An 11,320-nucleotide genomic window follows, 5' to 3' on the forward strand; every position below is an offset into this window, starting at 1 on the left:
GGCCCTTCTTGGTTCTAAAAATAGCAAAATAAAAATATATATGTATCAAGTCTGCTTTAAATGCAGCGGTGCACAAACTGAGAGGCACACAAGAGGTTCTGGGGGGCACAAAGAAACTGGGAATCCACGGGTCCCACAGGACCTGGTGCCATAATACCAGCAGCAAGCTAAAAATAGAGTGGGTATTGCAAGGCAGGACAGGAGCAGGATTAAAAAAAATCGTCCTCCCATGCCACAAACAACATGCATGCCCCAGCCAGCAGCTGCCGCTCTCCGGTCGCCAAGCTCTGAAAGCAGCGCCACCACCAGCAGCAGCACAGAAGTAAGGGTGGCAATGGGGCAGGTGCATGACAAATTCCATGCATGGTAAGGGGGGCTTGACTGGAAAAGTTTGCATGCCACTGTTCTAATGCACTGAACATGGCCCAGGAGCCAGGACTGTTGAGTAATAAACCAGACTGTGCCGCTGACTTGCTGTGTAGCCTTGGGCAAGTCCCTTACCCTCTCATGCTCAGCTTCCCTATCTGCAAAGTGGAGATAATAGGGGTGATGTGAGGATTGAGTAATTATTGTTTGTACAGCACTTAGGAAAGGTAGAGTGCTATAAAGTATTAAGGTATCCACAGGAAGGTAAATATTAGTTGGCATGTGGCGGCTAAAGATTTCCATTGAAATATCAATACGAGCAAGTGGACAAGAGCAGACATCACCAAAGAGATAGGAGAGCTGGATGTGGGGGGTTCAGCTAGGAAGCAGGAGGAAGTGTTAACCAGAATGTGGATGTTTGAAGAGTTCCATTATGCTACTGTCAGTTTTTATTGCGTTGTGTCTCACATATATCTGTGTTTTCTTGGTAGCAGGTAAAGAAAATGATCCCAGGTAAGTATGACAGTGAGGCTCACACATGCCCTGAGTAAAGAAACCTAACACTGCCTAACAGGAATGTTTTTCACAGTTGGATATTTATGTGAAGACATCAACTTCATTTGGCAGGTCAGTGGATGATGGTTTAGGATCGGCTGGAGCCAATGGGACCCAGTGCTGGGCATACATGAGAAGTTATCTGAGAGTGTCCAAATTCCTGGGCACCATGTGTGACACACACAAGTACTGATAACAAACTGAATTTTATTTCCTGACTCAGTCATCTCATCTGACATGGATCAGGGTTCCAAAAGTCACTTCCTCTCTCACATGATTGTTGCCAGTATCCACTGATTCCTAAGGCTACTGTTACACCTGGCAATTGTGTAGTGTTCCTGAGTTAGAGTTCTACAGCCCAGCCTCTTTGTGGTGCCTACCAATTGTGGGTACAAAATAAGCAGGGGTTCCACTTTGTGCGTGTAGTTATTTGTGGACACAAATGATGTCTACCTGTCACATTGCACCCAAAACCAAATGACATAAATCCCTCCCACAGATAGTTGTAGACGCAAAACTGTTTATGCAGAAAGGGAGTCTAGGCTAAAAACTACGTCTTCCGTTCAAAAGACTTCACACACATTCTCTGCTTAATTTTCAAAGCAGCCCCACACAGTAGGCAAGTCTGACTCATTATCCCCATTTTATAGAAGGGGAAACCGAGGCAGAGTTTAAGTGATTTATATAGAGACACAGAGAGTCATGGTAAGAGTCAGGGTTACAATTCAAGAGTTTTTAATTAGCAGCAGCCCTGTGATCAACCCTCTGCCTGCTACCTCTCTTTGAAAACTCCTATGCAGACTATAAGCTCTTTGGGGCAAGGTCTTTTTGTCCTGTTGTGGCAGAGTGCAGGAAGTTAACAGGTGATCCTATATTCCCATGATTCTGACACTAATTAGTTCCCCCCCCCCCACCCCTGCAGAAGGCTGATTTGGGTAATAGCTGTTAATGATCTAGTCAGGTGTGAGCAAAAGAGCCAATTAGCCCATCAGCTCAAGACTGATCAGAAAGATGCACAAAGGAAGTGCAGGAGGGAGGAGTAGGGCTAACTGAGCCCAGAGCCAGAGAGCTCCCTAGAAAGGGAGAGTTCTTCTTCTCTGACACTGGGGAAAGGACAGAGGATACAAGGGACATTGTAAGTAGTATTGCTGCACAAAACTGTAAAGGTGTTGGTGGAGGGAACTTAAATGAACAGCATGGTGTGGAGATCCAACCAGTGGAATCTGAGCAGGTTTCTGTGATGCAAGGTGCAGTCTGCTCCTGCCTTCTTGCACCATGGTTTGGGTCCAGGTCCAGCACTGGGGCTTCTCCTAGCACTACAGGAATCGAAACAACTAATAGTTCTGAGCTGACAAAGATCTCCTATCTATCAGTGTTGAGGTGTATCGAGAAATAGTAGTACTGAATCAATCTGACACGTGGAATATGGAGACCTGTGAAAAGCACAAAGCTTTAACAGTGTCACTGAAATCAACAGCCCTGATTTTCTTATGCCAACCATTACCTGATCATGTGACTCATTTGGACATCAGTGCAACTTAGAGCAACCTCTGAGCTGCTCTAAGTTGTGTTGGCTGGTAATGACACCCGCCCCTAAAGGGCCATTCTACCTGATGGAGATCATGAGTCCAATAGCACTGAAGTCATCCCACCTACAGAATGATCTCTATGCCAGCAATATACCACCTGGGAATTCCCCCCCCCCCCCTTATGCGCACTTGCCCTGATTTTTCTAATTTTTACAGAAGGAGGGCTGGGCAAGACTGAGGTCTGAAAAAAAAATCTCACACACACACACACACACACACAGAGCAGGTGTTGTGTTAACAATGTCTGTAACCAGGATCAATCAAGATTATTGGGAAAAGTCCACATGTACAGAAAGAGTCCATCCGCTTTCTTATTCCAAATTGTCTTCTGCCTTTCCTAATGTGTTTAATTGCCCCTCTTATTATGATCATATTAAGGGCATGTCGTGCCATAATGATTTAAAGGCCCCTACATGTCATGATAGAATGCTGAAAGTTTCAGACACTGCCATATGAAATAAAAGCATCATTGTCCCTGCATTTTTATTTGTTCTATAAATGCTGGAAACACTATGAAAGCTTTCAGAAAGATAAATTGGCATTTGTATTAAGTGAACACTTTGTACACTTTTTTTTGCCAAGTTAAAGTAGAAAGAAAAACTGTAAAGTTCAGAGGAGGAAATATTCCATTACTATACTAGAAATAGGAAACTTCTAGTAAAAATTGCTGTAGTACAATATCCTAATACATCATTAAAATTAGCTTCTGAAATCATGAGAAATTGTGAATTAAAATTAATTTTAGAAATCATGAATGTTCTGGAAAGGACATCCTTTTCCTAAAAAAGAGACTCAGTGTTGCCAAGTCTAATGGCTTCATCATGAGTCTTGCAATATTTGGTATCTTTCTTAAAGCTCCAGCTCCTGGAGGCATGGGATTAGCTGAGAATCTGAGTTTTCAAAAAAGTAAGTTTCAGTTAGAGAGAAGCTTGAAAATGTGAGCATACCCCGAAGGCTCCAAAGTCGGAATGTGAATAAAAAGAATCCCACATTTATTTTTAAGTTTCCTCATTTTTCAAGCCAATCTCATAAGTTTTGGAGACTTGACTCATGATTTTTATCACCCTCCAGGCTGGCAATACTGAAGACTACCTCTTTCTATGGTACAATGGAGGCGGAGCAGTCTCATCAGGAAGCAGGCCTGGGCCCTTCCAGTCTTTTATGATGGGATAGATTTTTACTCATGGTGTGTACCTGCACAGGGACCCAAAGGGGATTAATAACCCCAATTACACCTCTGCATGCCCGTTCACTACACTCCAGGCGCAGGTGAGCAGGAGAACATGGGAAGAGTCTTGGCTCTGCCCCTAAATGCACTAGTAAACGCAGATGAGCCAATGCGGGAGGGTGGGTAGTAATTTACCACTGGTACAGGTCAAAAGAATATTACTACCTCCCTGAAGGAAAGGAGGGAATTGTGGCTCCCCACATCATAGTTCCTTCCCTGGGCTGCTTGTATGGTGCTGCAACAACATACTGCCCTTTATTACCGGCTGTGTCACAGTGACACCATATATGTATTTTTAGAACTCTTGAGCTCTTTAATTAGGATCGTTAAAGTTTATAGAGCTCATTTTAAGTGAGAGTATTATAGGCAAGTCAAATTTGCTAGGGATTGTTGAGGTTATTTTTACAGGTTTCCTATGACCTCTTTAAAACAAGGAAAGTGCATTTGGACTGTGTTACTATGTATTTATTATATACTGTTAGAAGTTTGCTGCTTGCTTCTATTGTAGGTGAACTGCTATTTAATCAAATTATTAGCTTGAAGATAGTCTCCTGGGTCAACATCTCCAGCTTCTGAAATGCAGTTATTATGATTATCAACAAAAATCTGCAGAAAACTGGATATTTGGGACATTGTAAGAAAACCGAATTTAATACCAAAACAAATGACACAAGGGACTGCATGACAGTTTTAGTCCTGTTCATATTTAATTCACTATAATCCTGTATTTCTCAGTTGATTTGAAGCTGTTGTAGTGTTTCCATCTTGCTGCAGAAGTAAGCCCCTGTATGAACCAGAAGGCATGAGTGCAGAATTTAGTCCAGTCTTGCCACACTGAATTTGTGGCTTGACTATGAGACTCCATGGTGTCCTTACAAAGCAGTTTTTCTCTTTACTGTAACGTTATGCAAGTACAGAACCCTGGGAAAGAACAACCTACTTTAAGTTTAGAAAGTTAATAGTATTAATCTATTCAATTGGGAATGTAATAAACTGGTGAACTCCACGGCTTTGGAAAGGTTAATGTCTCCTTAAAGGAGTTGCACGTTGACAGCTCTTTTAGGGACAGCAAAAGGGAAGTAGAGGACAGAAATACAAGCAATGCGGAGGGAGAAGTCATGTGACTGATCAGCTACTCGGTTGTGCCCAGAAAAAGGCCAAGAGAAAGCTTACACAAGCAGATAACTGAAGTCCTTTACAATGAGGAAAATCAAGGACAGGAAGTGGAATAAACAAAGCTGGAGGTAAAAAAGGAATAGCTTGCACTGAGCCTGTCCTACCTGATCGGAGTCAAATGAGTGGAGAAATCCTGTTTGTAACTTTCATGACAGAGAAATCTGGATAATAGTGAAAATGCTCTCAAGTTGTTCTCTGGAAAATGTCAGTGGTTCATGGGTAAGGGTGCATTCCTTAGCTCTAAGAACCTATCAACACAGTATTACTGAGGCTTGCATACTAGTCATATGATCTGGGACTGCTAAATTGAGTTGTCCAGTTAATAAAGGAAGACATGTTGGAACATCTGCAGTGCTGGATTGATCTTATGTATTTAAAATATAGCATGTATGTGACAGCGTCAGAAACAAAACTGCTTTTATTACTGTCTGAGAGGAAGTAAGTGTTCAAGCTGCTGTTGGAACAATAAAGAGGAACTCTGTCATCCTAACTATCAAATGGGTGCTTATTTCTGAAGGAAAAATTGCAGAAACCTGGAAAGGAGGCTTGCTGAGGTTTAACGTATTGTCTATAGTACTGGGGTTTTCTGAAACCCGATGCTTTGAGAGTCTCACCATTGCTACACATGGCAGGAGAGAAGGTATTCTAAGGGGTGATTCTGATCTCACCTCATCTTAAATCAGAGGTAGTTCCATTACTCAGTGGAGTTACACAGGTGTAAATGGGGTCATAGGTGGGGCCAGGTTGTATAATTCTGTCCTATGGGATGATGATGACAGACCTAAAACTAGCAAAATAAATGAAAATTTTAGAGATGTTGCATCCCCAAGTTTAAAACTGGAAGGGGAAAGGCAGAAATCACAAACTAGTTGTAATAATGGAAAGAAATGAGTTTTGAAGAGCGATGTGTGGAAACATGTAAATGCAAACAAGCCTTTTGAGCTTTCAGTGGGTATGAGTTCACATGGCTTTATAGCAAAGCTGCTGCCAGAAGGCCACTCATTAGCATCCACTTCCATGGGGTCACAACAGAATTATACAATAGTAGAGAAAATAAAAAAAAATTGTTGGTGACCATGTGGTTTACCATACCTTTAGACTTTGATTGCTTTCTGGATGCAAATATATCTATAGAATCTAAATAGACCATTGCCCATCAGAATCCATTTTCAAAAAAGAGCTGCATAAAACAGTCTTTTCCCAACTGGTGTGCCATCCGGCCTGAACAGGTGTGCCATGGAATTTTAAAAAAAAACTACAAGGGGGGGGGGGGAAGCCGCCTTCTGATTGGCCATCTGCCTCACTGCCCTGACTCCTCCCAGGGCAGAGCAACCAATCAGAGCTCAATCTCCCTCTGCTTCCCTCCTGTGAGAGCAACCGGTCAGCTCCTCTGCCCCTCTCCTTCCCTCCTGCAGCCACTGGCCAGGGGTTGGGAGAAGAGCCCCTGGAGCTTGAGATGTGCTGTGGCAGAGAAAAGGTTGGGAACTACTGCTATAAAGTTCCATTATGGATACTGTTATTTATTCACTGACCACCCAAGAATCTGCTAGATGCCAGCCAAACATCTGAGAAAGACACTGTTCCTGCCCTGGAGAACTTGGTCTAAAGATTTAGACAAGAGGCAGTGGGAGAAAGCAACAAACAATAAGCTGGAAATAGAGAGGCAATGGACAAAGGTGATACTTAGACTGTAAGCTCTTTGGGACAAGGACTGTCTTTGTGTTCTGTTTGTACAGCACCATGCACAATGGGCCTGTGACTGGGGCTCTGAGGCACTACAGTAATACAGACAAATAAGGTCAAGCAGTATCCTAAGCGCAAACTGTTATGTGCTTGGGGTTATTATAGATGGGCACAGACACAGGTGCTTTGTACATAAAATATGGATTATTTCAGTTAGTTTTTAAAATAGTTGAAATAAACCTCTGGGGATTGGTTTCTTTGAGTCTGTAGCAATATTTACTCCGCATGTACTGTAAATATAACATTTATGCTCTTTGCTGCATTATCCTGTTAAAGACTGCCTTGTGTACGTTTCTTTAATCAAAAACCTGTTTTATTTCAGATTTCTTTCTACAGTGACTGGATCTGATCTTGCTACTGTCCTCCAGCAAAGTGAGGAACTTTTTCCAACATGGGCTTAAGGGTAGAGAGACTCTTACACAAAGGAATATAAGGACTGCCATACCAGATGGGGCCCAATGGTACGTCTAGACTGGAATCCTGTTCTGACAGGGTCCAGTTCCAAATCCTTCAGAAGAAAGTGTCATCTCCCTGCGGAGCTCTCCTGCCCCATACACACCTAGTGTGCAATTATGCAGTAAATGCTTATGTGTTAATTTACTGCCTGGTCCTTATTAACTTTTAGACTCAAAACCATCATGTTATGTAGCTAGCCTACATAACATGTTTATATCACTGCTACCCCTGTCTTCCCTACCCCTTTCCCCTCTATTTGCTCATTGTACCCTTGTTGCATCTTGTCATAAATTATATTTGTACAGCATCTGGCACACTAAGTGCCTGATCCTTGAACATAATAGAAGTCATAAATAATAGTAATAAATTAGTATGACTGTGGATGATATTCCTACTATCGATATAATGTCCCTCTAAGCTCTTTGGCTCTGTATCTTGTAGCAGTGAGTTCCATAGGTTGATACGTTGTGTATAAAAGTATTTGGTTTTTCAGCAGTTTAATTTTCTTCATATTTAGGTCACAGGTAAATGTTAAATCGTTTTCAGTCATGCAACATATAGGAAATCAACCTGAAGACAGCAAATTGTTAAACAGGTGATCATGAAAGAGCTAAATAACAATAACCGTTCAGCAAGCTCCCAAATGCATCATCATGGCACAGAGGTCAAGCATGTTAATAAAAAAACAACTCCCTGCCCTCCCCTTTCCCCCCTTCCCCCCCCCCACACCTTTTCAGTTACTAGCTGCATGGTCTGGCTATTACCAGTTGTCATTTAGTTTAAAATTCCTTCTTGAATTAGGATCAATACAATAAAAGCACTTAATTGTAAGTGCAAAATTGTGCTTGGGAAATTGGAGCCCAAAGTAGGATAAATTCTCCATAGAAAGAGGGTAGGTCAGGATAGGATAGGCTGCAGCAATGGTAGAGAATGGCTGTGCAAGGGTTAAGTATTTGAAATGTGTTCTATGCTTTAAATTGAAACAGAGGGTTGTTTAAGCCATAGAGGAGAAGTGTTGAGATGGCCTGTAAAATGCATAGGCCCTCATTCTGTAAGCAATTCCAGGTGGGTGGACCCCTGCAGAGCCCCCTTTCCATGATCAGGGCCTAAATAAGAACAATAATGTATTCCAATCCACGGGAACTCCTCCTTGTCTAAAATCCAGTAGTTGGATGTGCAGTTTCCTGAATTAATATGCTGAAGGTAACTTTTGAACAATGACAGATCTTATATAGTTAATAAAAGTAGCTTTCTTTCTGGTTTCCCACTGAATTGAACAGTTTCCAAAAAAACAAACTGTAGTTGAGCAAAATGGAATTTTGGCCTAGTTTTGCATCACATTTTCCCCTGACTGATTTGAAGTGGATTATTGTAATGATACTAAATTATGCTATTTGTGAACAGAGCAGCTCCTCGCTACTCAGTGTTGTCTCCAACAATATCCCTTGATTCAGCACCACTACTGAAACTCCCCGGCTAGACTTTAGGACCATTGGTCACAGAACTAGTTCATTTTGTACCTGTTTTATTTTGCACAACGGAGGCCAGTTGCAAATTTGCTCTGTTTTTTTGTATTACTGGACAGCTGCTATTGGGAGAGAACAGCAATGCCCTGCTAGCTGGCTCTAAGGGAGAGCATTGTGTTGGCAGTGGTGCCCCAAGAACTCTTTGTTGCCAACTGGCCTCTCGTCTAAGTGACCCTGTCCAACTCCTCCCTCTTGTTTTTACTTATTCTCATTTATTTTATTAAGTCTAAACTCTAGAGGGTAAGCTTCTTGAGGCAGGGACATATCTGTTTGCTCTGTGAGGTACCTAGCATGCCTTTGGGTACAGTACAGATACAACAGCAACTATTAAAATGTCTCAGATCAGTCCTCAGCTTAAGCTACACGAGTAAGAGTTGGTCTCATGCAGCTGGGGGAGCAATGTGGAGACTGCAGCATGGGAAAATCTGCAGCAAAACTCTTGCCCCCTCCCACATGATTGCCACACTTAGCCTATTCAGCATATCTGTAGGGAAATAACTAAGAAGATTTCCACCTTCAGATTAAGTGATCTCCAATGATCTCACCCACAGCAAATCAGCAGGGAGCAGGCAGTGAGGGTAACTATATTTTCTGTAAAATGGGGGTAGCAGGGCACGTTCATTTGAAAATCATCAGCTAAATTAACAAAGGCATGAATGTGCATTAAGCTAAACCTATTTGGCTTATTAAAGGCTCCTCTCTCAGATCACTGCCTTCTGCATGTGCCTCTTTATGTATTTTCTTTGTTTTTTACTTCAGAGCCTTTTCTGTTTGTCGTTTCCAAAGTTAAAAACAAAGAGATTTGTATTTTTTTTTTTAAAGGGCAATTCCCAGCTTCCAGCAGTAAGAAACAGTCAGCCTAAGATGCTATGTATTAGGAAGATTAAAGACTACATTGTATAAAGTTAATATAACAGTATGTGATTATAACTGTATTAACTAAAGAAAGTTTACTTAATGATGTTTTACTTTCTCTTAGAAAAACATCTACAGGAATCTTTGTTTGCTCGGGGTTATTTTACTTTACTGAGGAAAACATTTAACTTCAATTAGTTTGACTCTCATTGTCAGTTACTTTGACTGCCATTGACCTCACTGGGCTTTGGGATCAGGCTAGTGTGACCAGACAGCAAGAGTGAAAAATCAGGACAGGAGGTGGGGGGTAATAGGAGCCTATATAAGAAAAAGACCCAAAAATCAGGACTGTCTCTATAAAATTGGGACATCTGGTCACCCTAGATCAGGCCCTGATTGAGGAAACAACCTTTTTTTCTTTTTCTAAATTCTCTCTTAGCATAATTCTCCTATCTAATGAACAACTGTAGAGAATGGACACAAATTGGATCAAGGAAATATTGTAGCAACAACTGCAGGTGATAGAAAATAAAGAAGCTACAGTCAATAGAATATAAGCCATTTTCTGGGAGAAACTAGTAGATTTTTCTACAAAATCACAGTTTTGCTCCTAAGAGTTTGAAACTCTTACATGAATTATTCAGATAAATTATAAAAATTGGATTAGCACAGAGTGAGCTACAAACCCTTCTATTTTCCCCATTTACAGCTACTTAGAATCCTAAGAAACACTTGTATTTGGATTTATTTGTACTGAGACTGGTAGGTGGGATTTTCAAATGTGTTCCAGAGATGGCTTACTGCTGCTCCCATTAAAGTCAATGAAAGTTTTCCCATTGGGCCATCACTGAGTTCTTTGAAAATTTCACCCATAGAAGTCAATGGGGACTTTTCAATCCCTGTCCCCAGTGCTACAACTAAAGTGAAAGGAATGGGTCTGTGTCTGGGCAGAGGGGTCTGCCCATGCAGAGGGATCTTGCCCATTGCAGTACCTGGCCCCAGGAGAGTGAGTGATGGATCCTGGACCATTCAGGAATTCTACTCTAGCATTTCATCTCTACGAACCCTCCTTTGGTAACATTTTTTTAAAATAGCGTCATCCTTGTCAAACTCCAGCTTCTCCTTGTAGTTTGACACCAAACCAAGAAAAAAACCTCCAAGATAATCTATTTGTAATTGATACTTTCCCTTTATTTTAGTAAAACAAGAGAGCTTTCCTACAAAAACAAGCTTTAGTTATTCAGGTGTGACTAGTACTTAATCACCATTTTACCTCTTCTGTGCAATAGTGCACTTATTTAAAAGCTCATTTTTAGAATGTCGTCTTTTGCTGACACTTAATATTGTTACTCCTGTACAAAATTATAAGAGTCCAGGTGTAAAAATATTACTTATAATAATGATTCACTGTCCATTAACCTTTAAAGCCCATAAAGGCTATCATTAATGCTCAAAATTGAGTGGACTTACTAAATTTAAACATTTATGAAGAATCATCTAATTTCATACTATTTTTTTCTATCAAGTGGTACAATGTAGTATAAAACCAAGTAAAGCTTATGTCCTATTCATTCCTCTGCTGGTGTTGGTATTTTTTTTTATAGTGCCGCCTTTTTAAAGTAACAGAACAAAGAATTTACAATCTAAGGTGTAAGAGTTGGCCCATAAGGTGGTTGCAATAGGAAAAATAGGTTATGGTATAACTGAAGATGCGTTATGTGTGTATATATAGAGATTTTCAAAATGTTCAATACTTTGTAAAGCTAAAACAGCTTTATAGGGTTTCCTTCTCTTCATTTTCAGAACGTCTTCCTTTTAGGATCCTC

The 11,320-nt window shown here is 41.0% G+C and overlaps 1 long non-coding RNA gene across 1 annotated transcript; it reads left to right on the forward strand.

Annotated features, from left to right (window-relative positions):
* The first annotated feature begins 1,904 nt into the window (after window positions 1-1,904).
* On the forward strand, window positions 1,905-10,959 carry LOC135972798 (uncharacterized). The gene is made up of 3 exons (XR_010589320.1): window positions 1,905-2,056; window positions 3,582-3,779; window positions 6,980-10,959. It is a non-coding gene; the product is annotated as an uncharacterized LOC135972798 (long non-coding RNA).
* The last annotated feature ends 361 nt before the right edge of the window (window positions 10,960-11,320 follow it).

This window comes from Chrysemys picta, chromosome 7 (genome assembly GCF_011386835.1).
Source record: "Chrysemys picta bellii isolate R12L10 chromosome 7, ASM1138683v2, whole genome shotgun sequence".
Classification (NCBI taxonomy): domain Eukaryota; kingdom Metazoa; phylum Chordata; order Testudines; family Emydidae; genus Chrysemys; species Chrysemys picta.